Raw genomic sequence first — 18,226 nt, 5'->3', positions numbered from 1 at the left:
TTACCTCTGCTGAAGAATGTGCTTAAATTTTGTTTCAACACTTTAAAGATGCAAATCCACTGTTTTCTGATTTCTTCCATATTATTTCTCCAATGAAGGTTTTTTCCTGACTGTTTTCAAGATTTTTCTCTTTGTCTTTGGTTCTTGGCTGTTATTCCAAAGTGACTAATGCTTGATTTTACAAGATGAATGCATAGATATAAGATCCATGCAAAGTGCAAATTAGGTCATTGGATTTGAATGTAATAGAATACAAAAAATTTGGTAATACTCGTTCATATTCCATATTATGACTATCCTTATAAAACTAATACTTGTCAATTTTTTATTTACTAAGGAAAAATATCCCCATTTATCTGAAAAGATTATTCTTATCCAATTCTCCTCCATTTTCTTACAACAAAATTGTTTAAGCCCAGATTTTATTCATATACTTCTACCAAAATAATATAACAGATTGATTTTAGAAGCAGATATGATAATCCAGGTATCTTCTAATAAACCAGATATGAAAGATATTTACAAAAATGTGAAGCAATTATAGCAGTAATTATATTTTGTTTTGGAAAATATAGTTATAATTTGTAAATATATGTTCTGTTACATTAGCATAATGAATATATTGGTATTTTTTAAATGAATGTGTATTTTGAATATTTCTGCCTTAATTTCTAATACATTAAACATGTATACATATGCAATTCATGCAAAAAAAGTGCACTTTGGGGACTTCAATATTTTTAAGAACGTAAGGTTTGAAAAATACTCTTTTAGATGTGCCTGTATCTTCTTTGTATTTATCTTGATTGGTATCCACAGAGCTTCTTGATACTGTTCATCTATTTTGGGAACTTCTCAGGCATTACCTATTCTAATATTGTTCTGCTCAATTCTGTTTTATCTTTTTCTGTGATTCCAATTAAACTTGTTAGACCTTTTACTCTGATCTACATGTCTTCTATGGTCTTCGCTATTTATTACTTTTTCTCTGTTTGTCTCTGCTTCAGTTTGTAATTTTTTAATTGACTTATCTTCCATTTCAGTAAAATATTGTTGGCTATATATACTATTTTTATACCCATCTACTGAGTTCATAATCTGATGCATTATATTATTTACTTTTATAATTTCCATTTGAATCCTTTTCTTATATGAAGACATTCCTTTTTTACACAGTATGGTTAACTAAACTCTTGCATATTGGAACTGTGTCTTTGCATTGCCCAACTCTCTAGTCACTGGAACTGTGCAAAACAAGGACACATTGTTTCAGTTAGTACAGTGATGCAAAGTGAGGACTCTTGGTTTTCCAATAATCTCTGATATTTTATATATTTTCCTTTGTTTTCTTGAACACATTAATTATATTTATTTAAAATTTATTTCTTGTTAACTCTGTTAATTACAAGTAATACTCAGAATGTTATCATGTGATGAGATAATATGTTGCTCCACAAGGTAAATTTACTATATCACTGCTTAATTCAGTTGATTTTTTTTTTTAAATCAAGAATTTCAGTGACAGATGCAGCATATTAATTTACACTCTGCAAGCAGCTCTTTATCTTCTTGACCTTACTGATTTTTGTTACAAGTCATGATACCATTTCATGTATGGTATAAAAACCTTATAAGATTCTCCCATGCTGACTTTTGTGCTATAGTTATCATTCACTTTACTTCTACATATTTTATAAACCTCATAATGCACAGTTATTATTTTTACTTTTAACAGTAAATTAACTATAATATGATGTAAATAATAACAATGAACATATTTTGTGTTTTTCCAGGTTGTTTCCAATTTAAGTATCATTTATTTTGCCTAAAGAGCTTTAGTCAGCCTTCCTTATAATTCAAGTCTTCTGGTAATTAACTAAGCAACTTTTGTGTATCTGAAAGCTTTCAATTTACCTTCAGTTTGAAAGATATTTTCACTTTTTCTAGAATTTTAAGTCTATAGTTTCTTTTTTTCTTTCTTTTTTTTTGAAGATATTTAAAGATATTTATCCACTGTATTTTGGTTTATGATTTTTCCAACAAAATTCTGCTGTCATGCTTTCCTTAGTTCCTCTGTAAATAAGTATCATTTTCTGTGGATGCTTTTAGGATTTTACTCTTTTTCATTGGTTTTAAATAATTTGATTATGAAATACCTTGTTTAATTCTTTTCACATTTAATATGCTGTTTCATTGAGTTTCTTAGTCCTATGGACTTATAATTTGCATCAATTTTTTTTCAAAAACAAGTTTTTAAGAAATAAACAACTTTTATATTTCAAAATTGTTTTTTCAAAGTTTTTATAACTCTTCTTTCCTCAGGGACTCCAATTACATGTATATTATCCCACTATAAACAAGTCAATTTTTCTTCTTTATCCCAAGTTTCATTTGGATAGTTTCTATTGCTATGTCTTCATCCTCATTAATTTTGTCTCACTCTTAATTCTTTTCTTAAAAGTCTCAAATGTTGTAGTCCACATCTCTAAAATTTTGATTTGGGTCTTTTTTATGTCTTCTATGTCTTTAACATATTCAACCTTTCCTTTAGCTTTCTGAATTTGTAGAATGAGGTTATAATAACTGTTTGACTCTCCCTGTCTACTACTTCTATGCTCTGTGAAATTTCTGGGATTATTTTAATTGATTTATTTTTCTCATTATGAGTCAGCTTTTGCTATTGCCTTACAAGCCTGGCAATTTTTGATTAGATATCAGATATTTTAATTTAATATCTGATATCTAATTTAATTAGCTCCCATTATTGGGAGCTAAATGTTTTTTTATTCTTATGCATATTCTTGTGCTTTATTCTGGGAAACTGAATTTTTTGTAATCCTGCAATTCTTATACTTTAATTTTTGTGTCTACTTTTAAGTTTCTTAGGTAGAAACAAAGCAACATTTCTTCTAGGAATATTTTGTCCCACTATTGAGGCATAATCTTCTGAGTACTCTACACCAGAGGTCCCCAATCCCCAGGCCATGAATCAGTACCAGTCGATGGCCTGTTAGGAACCGGGCTGCACAGCAGGAAGTGAGTGGCGGGCAAGTGAGTGAGGCTTCATCTCTGTTTACAGCCACTCCCCATTGCTCACATTACCACCTGAGCTCTGCTTCCTGTCAGATCAGTGGTGACATTAGATTCTCATAGAAGTATGAACCCAACCGTGAACTGCGCAAGTGAGGGATCTAGGCTGCATGCTCCTTATGAGAATCTAATGCCTGATGATACGAGGTGGAGCTGAAGCTGTGATGCTAGCGCTGGGGAGCAGTTGCAAATACAGATTATCACTATCAGAGAGGTTTGACTGCACAGAGACCATAATAAATCAATTGGGAAACAAGCCCAGGGCTCCTACTGAATCTACATTATGGTAAGTTGTATAATTATTTCATTATATATTACAATGTAATAATAATAGAAATAAAGTGCACAATAAATGTACACAATAAATGTAATGTGCACAATAAAGTGCACAATAAATGTAATGTGCTTGAAGCACAAAACTAATGTGCTTGAAGCATCCCAAAACTATCCCACTCCCCCTGGTCCATGGAAAAACTGTCTTCCACAAAACTGGTCTCTGGTGACAAAAAGATTGGGGACCACTGCTCTACACAGCTCCATATAAATTTTGAGGTTCTCCACTATGGTCTTTGGGAAAAGGAACTATTCCTGATTCTGTGTGAGACTGGAGTTGTTCCCTCTAATCATTCAGGTGGTTCTTTACTCAGTGGTGTCTAGTTTCCTCTATGCACTAATATTATGTGTCTGATGCTGTGAGGAAGACTTTCATGAGATGTTGGGAGTTCTCATTCTGTTCAGCTCCCTTCTCTTTCATACATGTCTTGTGAACTTGTACCACTGTGGCCTCTGGGACTCATAGCTACATCTCCTTAACTCTAGAGATCATAGAGATTCCAGAATCCTGGAAATAGAATGGAGAAAATACAAGAAACATTTAACAAGGAATTAGAAGAACTAAAGAGCAAACAAACAGTGATGAACAACACAATAAATGAAAATTAAAAATTCTCTAGAAGAAATCAACAGTAGAATAACTGAGGCAGAAGAACAGATAAGTGACCTGGAAGATAAAATAGTGGAAATAACTACTGCAGAACAGAATAAAGAAAAAAAAATGAAAAGAATCAAGGACAGTCTCAGAGAACTCTGGGAAAACATTAAACATTCGAAACAAGCTTCAAATTATAGGGGTTCCAGAAGAAAAAAGAGAAAAAGAAAGGGACTGAGAAAATATTTGAAGAGATTATAGTTGAAAACTTCCCTAATATGGGAAAGGAAATAGTTAATCAACTGCAGGAAGCACAGAGAGTCCCATAGAGGATAAATCCAAGGAGAAACATGCCAAGCTACATATTGATCAAACTATCAAAAATTAAATACAAAGAAAAAATATTAAAAGCAGCACGGGAAAAACAAGTAACATACAAGGGAAGCCCCATATTGTTAACAGCTGATATTTCAGCAGAAACTCTGCAAGCCAGAAGGGAGTGGCAGGACATATTTAAAGTGATGAAAGGGAAAAACCTACAACCAAGATTACTCTACCCAGCAAGGATCTCATTCAGATTCGACAGAGAAATTAAAACCTTTACAGACAAGCAAAAGCTAAGAGAATTCAGCATCACCAAACCAGCTTTACAACAAATGCTAAAGGAACTTCTCTAGGCAGGAAACACAAGAGAGGGAAAAGACCTACAGTAACAAACCCAAAACAATTAAGAAAACGGTAATAGGAACATACATATCGATAACTACCGTAAATGTAAATGGATTAAATGCTCCAACCAAAACACATAGACTGGCTAAATGGATTCAAAAACAAGACCCGTATATATACTGTCTACAAGAGACCCACTTCAGATCTAGGGACACATACAGAATAAAAGTGAAGGGATGGAAAAAGATATTCCATGCAAATGGAAATCAAAAGAAAGCTGGAGTAGCAATTCTCATATCTGACAAAATAGACTTTAAAATGAAGACTATTACAAGAGACAAAGAAGGACACTGTATAATGATCAAGGGATCACTCCATGAAGAAGATATAACAATTGTAAATATTCAGGCCCCCAACATAGGAGCACCTCAATACATAAGGCAAATACTAACAGCCATAAAAGGGGAAATCAACAGTAACACGATCATAGTAGGGGATGTTAACACCCCACTTTCACCAATGGACAGATCATCCAAAATGAAAATAAATAAGGAAACACAAGCTTTAAATGATACATTAAACAAGATGGACTTAATTGATACTTATAGGACATTCCATCCAAAAACAACAGAATACACTTTCTTCTCAAGTGCTCATGGAATATTCTCCAGGATAGATCATACCTTGGGTCACAAATCAAGCCTTGGTAAATTTAAGAAAATTGAAATCATATCAAGAATCTTTTCTGATCACAACACTATGAGACTAGATATCAATTACAGTAAAAAATCTGTAAAATATACAAACACATGGAGGCTAAACAACACACTACTAAATAACCAAGAGATCACTGAAGAACTCAAAGAGGAAATCAAAAAATTCCTGGAAACAAATGACGTGAAAACATGATGACCCAAAGCCTATGGGATGCAGCAAAAGCAGTTCTAAGAGGGAAGTTTATAGCAATAAAATCCTACCTGAAGAAACGAGAAATATCTCAAATAAACAACCTAACCTTACACCTAAAGCAATTAGAAAAAGAACAAAAAACACCCAAAGTTAGCAGAAGGAAAGAAATCATAACGATTAGATCAGAAATAAATGAAAAAGAAATGAAGGAAACGATAACAAAGATCAATAAAACTAAAAGCTGGTTCTTTGAGAAGTTAAACAAAATTGATAAACCATTAGCCAGACTCATCAAGAAAAAAAGGGAGAAGACTCAAATCAACACAATTAGAAATGAAAAAGGAGAAATAACAACTGACACTGCAGAAATACAAAGGATCATGAGAGATTACTATAAGCAACTATATGCCGATAAAAGGGACAACTTGGAAGAAATGGACAAATTCTTAGAAAAGCACAACCTTCTGAGACTGAACCAAGGAGAAATAGAAAATATAAACAGACCAATCACAAACACGGAAATTGAGATTGTGATTAAAAATCTTCCAACAAACAAAAGCCCAGGACCAGATGGATTCACAGGCTAATTCTATGAAACGTTTAGAGAAGAGCTAAAACTTATCCTTCTCAAAATCTTCCAAAATATAGCAGAGGGAGGAACACTCCCAAACACATTCTACGAGGCCAACATCACCCTGATACCAAAACTAGAAAAAGATGTTACAAAAAATGAAAACTGCAGGCCAGTATCACTGATGAACATAGGTGCAAAAATCCTCAACAAAATACTAGCATACAGAATCCAGCAGCACATTAAAAGGATCATACACCATGATCAAGTGGGGTTTATCCAAGAAATGCAAGGATTCTTCAATATAAGCAAATCAAACAATGTGATAAACCATATTAACAAACAGAAGGAGAAAAACCATATGATCATCTCAGTAGATGCAGAAAAAGCTTTTGACAAAATTCAACAACAATTTATGATAAAAACCCTGCAGAAAGTAGGCATAGAGGGAATTTACGTCAGCATAATAAAGGCCATATATAACAAACCCACAGCCAACATTGTTCTCAATGGTGAAAAACTGAAACCATTTCCTCTAAAATCAGGAACAAGACAAGGTTGTCCACCCTCACCACTATTAGTAACATAGTTTTGGAAGTTTTAGCCACAGCAATCAGAGAAGAAAATGAAATAAAAGGAATCCAAATCAGAAAAGAAGTAAAGCTGTCACTGTTTGCAGATGACATGATACTATACATAGAGAATCCTAAAGATTCCACCAGAAAACTACTAGAGCTAATCAATGAATTTGGTAAAGTAGCAGGATACAAAATTAATGCACAGAAATCTCTTGCATTCCTATACAGTAATGATGAAAAATCTGAAAGGGAAATTAAGGAAACACTCCCATGTACCATTACAACAAAAAGAATGAAATATCTCGGGATAAACCTACCTATGGAGACAAAAGACCTGTATGCAGAAAACTATAAGACACTGATGAAAGAAATTAAAGAGGATACAAACAGATGGAGTGATATACCATGTTCTTGGATTGGAAGAATCAACATTGTGAAAATGACTATACTACCCAAAGCAATCTACAAATTCAATGCAATCTCTATCAAACTACCAATCGCATTTTTCACAGAACTAGAACAAAATATTTCACAATTTGTACAGAGACACAAAAGACCCCGAATTGCCAAAGCAATCTTGAGAAAGAAAACCGGAGCTGGAGGAATCAGGCTCCCTGACTTCAGAGTATGATACATAGCTATGGTAATCAAGACAGTATGGTACTGGCACAAAAACAGACATATAGATCAATGGAATAGGATACAAAGCCCAGAGATAAACCCATGCACATATGGTCACCTTAGTTTTGATAAAGGAGGCAGGAATATACAATGGAGAAAAGACAGCCTCTTCAATAAGTGGTGCTGGGAAAACTGGACAGCTACATGTAAAAGACTGAAATTAGAACACTTCCTAACACCATACAGAAAAATAAACTCAAAAAGGATTAAAACCTAAATGTAAGGCCAGACACTAAAACTCTGAGAGGAAAACATAGGCAGAACACTCTATGACATAAATCACAGCAAGATCCTTTTTGACCCACCTCCTACAGTAAGAAAATAAAAACAATAATAAACAAATGGTACTTAATGAAACTTAAAAGCTTTTGCACAGCAAAGGAAAACATAAACAAGATGAAAAGACAATCCTCAGAATGGGATGAAATATTTGCAAATGAAGCAACTGACAAAGGATTTATGTCCAAAATTTACAAGCAGCTCATGCAGGTCAATATCAAAAAAACAAAAAACCGAATCCAAAAATTGGCACAAGACCTAAGTATACATTTCTCCAAAGAAGATATACAGACTGTCAACAAACACATGAAAGGATGCTCAACATCACTAATCATTATATAAATACAAATCAAAACTACAATGAGGTATCACCTCACACTGGTTAGAATGGCCATCCTCATAAAATCTACAAACAATAAATGCTGGAGAGGGTGTGGAGAAAAGAGAACCCTCTTGCACTGTTGGTGGGAATGTAAATTGATACAGCCACTATGGAGATCAGTATGGAGGTTCCTTAAAACACTTAAAATAAAACTACCATATGAACCAGCAATCCCACTACTGGGCATATACCCTGAGAAAACCATAATTCAAAAAGAGTCATGTACCACAATGTTCATTGCAGCTCTATTTACAATAACCAGGACACGGAAACAACCTAAATGTCCATTGCCAGATGAATGGATAAAGAAGATGTGGCACATATATACAATGGAATATTACTCAGCCATAAAAAGAAACAAAATTGAGTTATTTGTAGTGAGATGGATGAGCCTAGAGTCTGTCATACAGAGTGAAGTAAGTCAGAAAGAGAAAAACAAATACTGTATTCTAACACATATATATATGGAATCTAAAGAAGAAAAAAATCGTTCTGAAGATCCTAGGGGCAGGACAAGAATAAAGACGCAGACGTAGAGAATACACTTGAGGACATGGGGAGGGGGAAGGGTAAGCTGGGACAAAGTGAGAGAGTGGCATGGACATATATACACTACCAATTATAAAATAGACAGCTAGTGGGAAGCAACAGCATAACACAGGGAGATCAGCTCAGTGCTTTGTGTCCACATAGAGGGGTGGGATTCAGAGGGTGGGAGGGAGATGCAAGAGGGAGGGATATGGGGATATATGTATACGTATAGCTTATTCACTTTGTTATACAGCAGAAACTAACACACCATTGTAAACAATTATATTCCAATAAAGATGTTAAAATAAAAAAGAATTTTGTTTATGGTAATTTCATGTAAATAAATGATCAAACCTAATGACAATCTATGCTCCTATGTGTTTACTGTATATATTATTTTTCGTGAGGCAATTTTAAAATTCTTGTCTTGCATTATATATATAAGAAACGTGTAATCATTATGGTTATCAGTTGAAAACACATCCATCAGTAACAACTAGAAATTATTTGTTCACTGAATAGTAGCAGCTATTAAATAAAAAATGAAACAACAAGCACAAAAAGGCTAAGGATATTAAAAAGACTCTGGATGGGTAAAGATGCTTTTATTCATTAGAAATTGAGATGTGAAAATAGCAACCTAAGAGGAAGACTTGGATAATATCCTTAAGGTTGAACACAATATAAGTTTAAAGCTTATATTATATATAAGCTTATATATAAGAGCAAGTTTTCATTTGCTCCTCATGCAGCTATGAGTAAAAACTTAAGAAAAAAATGGTGGAAAAAACCAAAAGAGATTTTATATATATATTTACTCACAGACCATTAGTCCTTATTTATCTTTTGAAATGTGAAAATAGAAGGGTTTCTGGAAGATCAGCATATACTTTCAGTATTTTGAGCTAATAAACGTCTGAAAACCAAGCCATTTTCAATATCCACAAGAAATACAGTGAGTAATATTTTCCTTGCATATCAGTTGTAGTGTATTTACATCTTTAACATTGCCCAAAAGATAAATGAACCTAAGTTCATTAAAAAGTAGCTTATATAAAGATAACAATATTTTAAACTTGTGGCCAATCACTATTCTAGTTTTATACATTTAAAGGAACTCCATTAGCAAGATAGTAACTTATTAAACAAATGGACCTTGAATATAAACAGTAGTTTTGACTAATTTTATAGAAAAACCTACATCTAATAACAGAAAAAAAAATAATCCTTTTAGAACATTCTTTGAGCAATTAGCTTTATCATTCAACATTGTTTAAAACAATCCCTGGTCTTTACAAATTTATGCAAAATACATTCTATGTACATCTGACTTAAAAATAACCATTTTTAGAAAGAATATTTAAGAAGATATAAAGGGTTACTATGGTTATTAGCTAAAGAAAGATAATTTGCCCCCTCCCTATTTTACTTTGCTGTTTCCGCAATCTGTGGGAATTAGAGTCTAAACTAATTGAATAAGTGAATATAAATAACAATGAATCAAACCCAGTATCAACCCTAGGATAGACAGGAAGGGCACACCAAGAGATGATGCAAGGTATCATCAATTCCCTTTCCTTGAAAAACAGTTTTAAAAGGATAGAGTCCAGTTGATGCAAATGAACAGCAAATATATCACCCTTGCAGTTGTTTCCTCCTTCTCTAGACATTGACAATTACCTTTTCTGCAACAATGTATTATTGTTGTTTTATTATTTGAAGTACTTCTTAAACTTCCCACTTTTTCTCCTTTTCTGTAAATTGTAATAGTGTATCATCTCTGTATTACTTTAATGATCTATTGAATCAACATTTGTCCATATCAATCAATCTATTCAATGATACTTGAGTACTTTAAGTAAAATCATATCTCCATGATATCCTCTTCAAAAATCTACAATGGTCATTTTCTAGCCTATCGAATCTTGACTTCTGTGTAGGAACCTCAAATTTAAAAAAATTTCCTTTGACTTATTTGGACCCATTTTCCAATGATTGTATTTTTATTCACAGCAAAAGATAATTGTTTTTTAAAGAGTTTTTTTTTAACTAAAATTATTATTATTTTGCGGTACGCAGGCCTCTCACCGCTGTGGCCTCTCCTGTTGTGGAGCACAGGCTCTGGATGCGCAGGCTCAGCGACCATGGCTCACGGGCCCAGCTGCTCCGTGGCATGTGGGATCTTCCCGGACCGGGGCACAAACCCGTGTCCCCTGCATCGGCAGGCGGACTCTCAACCACTGCACCATCAGGTAAGCCCAATTATTTTTATTTTTTAATGTATCACAGGAGCATTAACTGAAAGTTTTATTGCTGTCCTGAATATATATGTAGACATCAGATGCTTAAGGATAATGCTTTAGGCCTTTTTGAAATTTCTATGAGAACAGGTATAAACTAAGCATAGAAGGTTAAGATAACAGTTAATAAAATAAAATTTTGTCATAAGTATTGGTATTAATTACAATTTGGAAAATGTCCCTACTTGTCCTGACACTGTATCTGTGATCTGTTATTGCTAACACTTTAAAGAATGGATTCACTGGATTAAATGTGATAGATTTTTTTAAACTGAGGGCCACGGCAAGCATTAATCAGATTTGATGTATCGAAGTATGGAAAGTAGTAATAGTTTTTAAAATTTTTTGATGATGGCCTGTCAATTTATTGCCACTGCAAAAAGATCACTAAAGTGATATGAGAGACAGGAAATGTTAGAATCTTACGGATGATATACTCATTAATAAAATGTGATCTATTGAACATTGCAGGGTCATGATATGAGAGAAAAATATTGGTAGATCTATCAAGGAAGACAACAAGGTTTTAGTCATGAGCAATTAAGTAGGGCCTTGTAAATTATTCGGCAGTGCAGAAGTGACAGTAAGAGATTGAGGAACACCTAGACGTTAAAATTGACTAGCTCATAGGATATCCAAGAGCAGAAGGTCAACAAGCAAGGAGACAACTAGGTTTGCCAAACATTACTAATGTGAGATACAAATTTGAAAAAAAAATCATTTGAAGTCAAGTCACAAGTTATAAAGAAGGGTGCAATTCATAATTATGTGCATGGGAAAATTTCCAGGATTTTGTATAATGTGATTAAAGGAGGTTAAAGAATAGTTCAGTATTATTCTGTTGACATAAAGCCAGAGTCCAAACCTAATTTACCTGTATTTATATTATGCTAGATATTAAAGAAGAAAAAGTATGGAATTGTTAGCTATCGTTTACTCTGGGGTAATTTTTAAATGAAATAACTTTTTTAAATTTAAAAATATGGAAAGGGTAAAGAGATCATTCACTTTTAATTCAGTATGCTTCTTTATTTTCTTGAAAAATAAAAGGATATAATTTACTTCAGCAAAAATTATTTATTTGAAAGAGGAAGACATAAAAAGTTTTAATTAAGTATAATACAAATTTGAGAAATAGGTAAATGTATTATGAAGGCAAAGGAGAAAAATACTGAGGTAACTTACAGAAACAGCAAGAATTATGGTATAACCTTAGTCCATCTGGACTTATGAGATAGTTTTAAGTTTCATTAAGCTTTTATTGGAAGTATGACAACTGTCCCAGTCTATTTTCAGAAGCTTGTCTGTCCAGTTGCTCATGAATTTTATCAGGGCAAAAGAGCAGATAGTGTTCAAAATGACCAAAAGCTATTATTATTTTGTAGAAGATTGTAAATACCAAAAGTGACAACTTTCTGCCATGTCTATTGAACTAAACTTTATCTTCTTCCAATAGAATGCAATGCATTGTACCTCATTTACACATATTTATGTATTTATTCAAATATTTCTAATTTTTCTTATGATGCTTTCCCCCCAACCACCTTCACAATTATTTACTTTCTCATGCTCACCCCACAATCCATAATAATAATTTTGATCATGAATTTGATCAATACCAAAGTCCATAGAACTGATAATATCTTGTAATCTAAGCATGACAGAAATATTTCTGTACCATCAAAAAGAAATAGTGGCTTTGTTCTGATGGCTAAGCAAAAATTTAGAATTTATTTTTAATGTAGGTCCAAAACTGAGTTTGATTTTTGAAAAATTATTGAATATTAATAGTTCAGTTTTTTCACATTTAAAATCAAAACAATTTTTTTTGTGCTCAAATGACTTTAACTGGTGATGAACTTGAAAAAGCAAAGAAGAATTTTCTGATAAGAAGATGATAGATAACTTGGTTTTAGAGAAAAACTTCATGGCCATGTGAAATAATAGTTTCTTCATTTTCTGACATTATTATTGCTTTATGTAATTTTTTAACAATAAAAAATGCTGCTTTGATTTTGACATTTTGCAATAGTTTAACAAAGTTTACTAAGCTTTAATACTTAGTCCTTTGTCAAGATATAGTACATACAAATTTAACAAAATTTTTCAGTTTGAAAACCATGCAGAAGTAAAAAGCCATTTCTAGAATAGGAAAACATTTCACTTTGTATGATGAATATAATACTATGATTTGGGGCTCAACTTGGATTCTATGATAGGAAACATAACTACATTAGCAATACTAGTTACTGCTTAACCAGTAAAACAAAAGGAAACACTACAATATTATAACATTCTACAAGCATTATATAAAATTCTGGTACTCATTTGTGACATTTTAGTAGACATCCTAATATTCTGTTATTGTTTTAATAGCTCACAGCCTGTGTCCTATTACTGACTTCTATGAACAGTGTGAGACAACTGGTTTTTTGCAACGCAGTTGTAGATCAAAGTGGTTTATCATATAAATTGCTATCCATAGGAGTAGATAATTCTGATGAGATTTACTTCACTTACTTTTAAGAAATAAAAAAGTATCCCTAGATTTCACAGAGCATAATTAAAATACTAATTGAAATACTGTGCTATATGTGTTCTGCATGTCATCTCATTTTTCAGAGTTCTGCCAGTATTTTACACATACCTTGCAAGCATATAATAATAGCAAGCAATGACTTTGTGATCTTTTTATCCAATGTTGTAGGCCAAATGTTTGGAATTTACCCTCTTTCTATTATAAAAGTAATTAAAAGTAAGTGAATGTAGAGTTTGTTTATTATGAAAATTGATAAAGGCATTAGCAAAAATTTGACAGAGATATTAGAATCCATAATGAAGCTTTTCTATGTGGTTTTATAGGTAGAATCAAGTGTACCTAAATATTAACTCTTTCTTTCTGGCAACTTTCACTGTTTTAATCTTAAAATACACACAGTAGTTTCTGATTGTGTGAATTAATTCAAATTGACATTAACCGAAGATTAGCTTAGACAGTGAAATAATCAAATTTTTATAATTTTTGTTTTTAAACTTTAGTTTTCTGTCAGAAGAAAATGAAGAAAATAAATCTAAGATATAATGTTTGTAAAGAAATTTAACCCAGTCCAAATTGGTAAACTATTTTAAAGCATATACAATTAATATATACTGCTAGCCCTTTTTAGAGTTGTAGTCAGTAATGTAACTTTAGATTCCACTTATCATAATAAGTTGCAATTTTATACTATAAATCAAAGAAGAATATTCTGTCTGTTGCACCAAGAAAATAACAGATTTATTTGGCTAGTAAAAGAATCTCCTGAATTTGCTATCAACCAAATATATGATATTTTATTATAAATGTTATGAAATTAAAGGGAACAGAAAATTATTAGTCCAATAAATAAGGATATGGTTTATCCTTATTTAAAGTTTTTACCTCATTCAGGACATGACATTATATATTACAAAATGTGTATTTGGTTTTCAGGTTTGTGTTGAGGATTAAACAAAAAACTGCACAGAATATAAAGTACATAAGTACTTATGTGGATAAAACATGTCCTTACTCATATTTCTACATTTTCTTTTTCTTTGTTTACTTGTTTTATTTTGTTTTCCTACTATGAAAATGGTCATACATTTGTATTCTCTAAACTGATGTTAGCACACATCTTTTTCCCCCTAAAAGTTTTCCCCACAAAATAGAATATGTTTTTCATTAGACCAATTGTGGATTAGTAGTTTTCAGAAGAATTACATGAATTTTAATGTGCATATATTTTTCTTTGTAATTTATAAATGAACTTTTCACATTCATCAACTTTCCATATTCACCTAACATAAACCATATTACCAGTTTTCAGTATTTTAATCTTCTGATATAGTATTAAAATATAGAAGATACAAGCAGTAAATCTTAATGTTTTATTTTCAAAATATGTTCCACTTTTGCATTTGAATTTATTCTCAGTCTACTTAAAAGCAAATGTTAAAGCTCACGAGAGGATAGCTGTTATTTTCAGCTCCTCCTCAAACTATCCTTGCAGCCGATTGAAAACCAGGATGGAGGAAATTAACTGAATTTGATATAGTTCAGCTGAAGCTGAATTTTCCTTTATCTAGTCTTAAGGGGATCAATAGCAGCAAATTCTTTTCCCTTAAACTTACGGACTTAAAACAACTTTGAAAAGCTAATAAATGACTAGACAAAATGGGTTTTATTCAATAACCATGAAAGAAAATGTACCAAAATGACTCTCTATAGTTACTATTTGAATAAATAATATATTCAAGACATTTTTATTAAAATATTTTGTTCAACTTCTCATTTTAAGATCAGATGAAAGATATGCCTCTTGAAGGACTTTTACTTCGATGAACAATCTTATACTTCCACATTTACATAACATTGAAAATAAAATACATTAAATACATGGGGCACTAATTTTTATTAAAGAAGCAACAAGAATCAAAATATTTCTTTAAAATGTGACCAATCTAATTAAAAATAAGATAAATGGAAATTCAATCTATCTATGCAGTAAGCAGAATAATGCCCCTTGCCTCACAGATATCCATATTCTAATCTTCAGAATCTGAATATATTGTTTCATGACAAAGGGGAATTAAGGTTGCAGATAGAATTAAGCTTACTACTCAGCTGACTTTAAGATAGGCAGATTACCCAGGATTATCCAGATGGATCAAATTTAGTTGCAAGAGTATTTAAAGGTAGAAAAGAGAGGCAGGAGAGTGAGTCAAAAGAAGATGTGAGTGTTGAAGAAGGGCACGCAGAGATGTAACTGTTGTTACTCAAGATGGAGGAAGGGGACCATGCATTAAGGACTGTGGGCATCATCTCAAAGCTGGAAAGGACAAAGAAACAGATTATGCCCTAGAGACTCCAGAAAGGAATGTAACTCTTCTGACACCCTGATCTTCTTTTAGCCCAGTGAGACCCAGGCTGGACAGCTGAACTACAGAACTGTAAGTTGTTTTTCATTGTTTTTAAGCCACTCAGTTTTTGGAAGTTTGTTAAAACATCAATAGAAAACTAAAGCAATACATCATACTTTTCGTATCAGAGCAAAAGGGCAAAATACACACACACAGCATATGGGTTTACAAGGTATGTATGTATGTGTGTGTGTGTGTGTGTGAAGTTGACTTTAGTTGAGTCAATTTTACAATACTATTCCAAATTTCAAATATGCCTTTTGTCTTTATAATCCCATTTCTGGAAGCTTATTCTAAAGTTGTATTTACATGTATGGAAAATATGTGCACAAAAATGTTGATTTAAGACAATTTTTTAACTTAAAAATTTGAAATAATGAAATACAAATCAATAAATAATCGCTTCCTATGCCTCTGTGTTTGTGTGGGTGTTGCTTTCATAGACTGTAATAGCTATAGCTTCAAAGAAAGACATCTTGGCAGATGGAGACAACTGAGAGTTAATTACTTTCAAGAATAAATTTTTGCAAATTTGAATATTGTACCATGTGCATAAACAACTTATTAGAAATGGGTTGGTGAATTTAAAACTGAATGATATCATCTCATAAATTTCAGGGCTAATGGATGGTGATTTTTTAAAAAGGTTATAGAGGTTTGGGTGAGAGTTGGAAAATCTAGTCTTCTAATTCTGGCCCACATTTTGTTGGGGTTAAAGAGTTTTTGCTGACATCCTCACAGATTTTTCTTGAATCATGATAGATGAAATTGCAACAGTTTTCTTTGTCATAAGGTTAAGCAAAAAAACATAAAATGAGTAAACAGCAAATAGAAGACTTTGTAGAACAGCAGATAACAATCTTGTTTGAAACATAAATAAGTCACTGGTACTTGAGCCCTTCAATAGGTAAGGTTTCAGGTGTATCAAGGTAAGCAATTAGACTAAAGATGCCCTTCTATAAAGGGCTTGTGCTGAGAATGAAGTGATTCTTCTCACCTGGGACTTGCAAAGGAGCTGATCATATGTGTAGCTCACTTTGAAGTGTGCTGTAGGTATGATGAGAAAAACCATCCATTTGTAATTGCTACTTTTAAAGGCAGGTGGGAGGAATGGGAACTCTCCCAAAAATCAGTTACACTTTTAAGAGAGTTGCGTTGGACTACTCCTATAGCATTTCCTCCAGTGAAAAAAGTTGTAACAAATAACCTCAGATAATTCCTAAAGTCAGCAATCCAAAGAGTGTTTATCAGGTTGAAAACTTGAAAGAGTTCTTTCAGTCTTGGTTCCAAATCCCCTAGGAAAAGAATATGGTGATGGCCATATGGGCCTCCTAGGACATGTTTATCATGTGTTGCATAAGAACACTATGGGTCATAGGTCTGCTGCTATACATAGAGTGGAGAGGTACCACTGGGTCAAGACAAAATACAGTGGCTGGGCACTTGGTGGGATAGAGCTCAGACGAGCAGCTGTATTTTCTCTAAAATGAAAATGAGTCTAAGATTGAGAAGCTCAAGAAACAGAAAAAATAACCACAAAATGGAATAGGGTGCATGATGGTAAATCCTCTCATACAGATCATAACTGTCTTAATTTTAGTTCTTACTTGATTTTATATGAATTTTTGCATAACACTAATCAATGTACCCAACAAGATAATAGAATAAAGATATTGAATTAGATGAATTATGAAAAGTAACAGTTTAAAGAAATAACTATTTTAATTTTAAATACAGTATAAAGTGCTTATATAGTATGAAGTCCTTAGAATCAGTTAGAAATGTTTGGACAATGCATAAACATCCTATATATTTCAAATTAACAACGATTGGAATTCATTAATACAAATATATCTAGTAAGTCAAAGTGCTTTTGTAGCTCTTAAAATTTTTGCCATGGTTACAAAAGATATGATTGCATATTGCTCTGAAAAATAAATAGAATAGCACAACAAACAAAATCAATGTAAAATTATATATATATATATATATTTATATGATCTTGTATGTAAGCTTGATTCTGGAAAAACTTTTTTCTGAAAACTAAAGAGGACATTTTTTTAAAGCCATAAACTTTTCACATAAAGAGAGTTAGGAGAGCTGAACTCCTTCCTCATCTATGCAGCCTCGGTGCTTTCAAAAAAGCAATTTTATGTGTGTCACAAGGTCAACTGTGGACTCTAAAGTAGTAAATCCACATATTTCCAGCATAGTTTCATGGCAGAATTACATGCTTTCATAGGAGAAAAAGCAATGAAAAGGAGAAATAGCATCTGCTCAGCTTTAGACCTGATTAGGGAAATTAGTTCCATCAACATATGTAAATGCCGATTACTTACCTAACAGAATCTTAGAGCAGTAAGGAAG

General features: G+C 32.4%; 1 long non-coding RNA gene and 1 pseudogene across 2 annotated transcripts in view; both read left to right on the top strand.

Annotated features, from left to right (window-relative positions):
- The first annotated feature begins 15,509 nt into the window (after nt 1-15,509).
- The window catches only part of LOC137220759 (uncharacterized), a 456,326-nt gene continuing 453,609 nt past the window's right edge, over nt 15,510-18,226 (top strand). For both annotated transcript variants that reach the window (XR_010941781.1, XR_010941782.1), the window contains exon 1: nt 15,510-15,889. This is a non-coding gene — a long non-coding RNA (uncharacterized lncRNA). The remainder of the gene's footprint in view (nt 15,890-18,226) is intronic.
- LOC137220564 (protein BTG4 pseudogene) lies at nt 16,615-17,349 on the top strand (annotated as a pseudogene).

The sequence above is a fragment of the Pseudorca crassidens genome, chromosome 3 (genome assembly GCF_039906515.1).
Source record: "Pseudorca crassidens isolate mPseCra1 chromosome 3, mPseCra1.hap1, whole genome shotgun sequence".
NCBI classification, from domain to species: Eukaryota; Metazoa; Chordata; class Mammalia; order Artiodactyla; family Delphinidae; genus Pseudorca; species Pseudorca crassidens.
The sequence above is the reverse complement of the archived record's forward strand: the minus strand, read 5'-3'. Positions and strand labels throughout refer to the sequence as shown.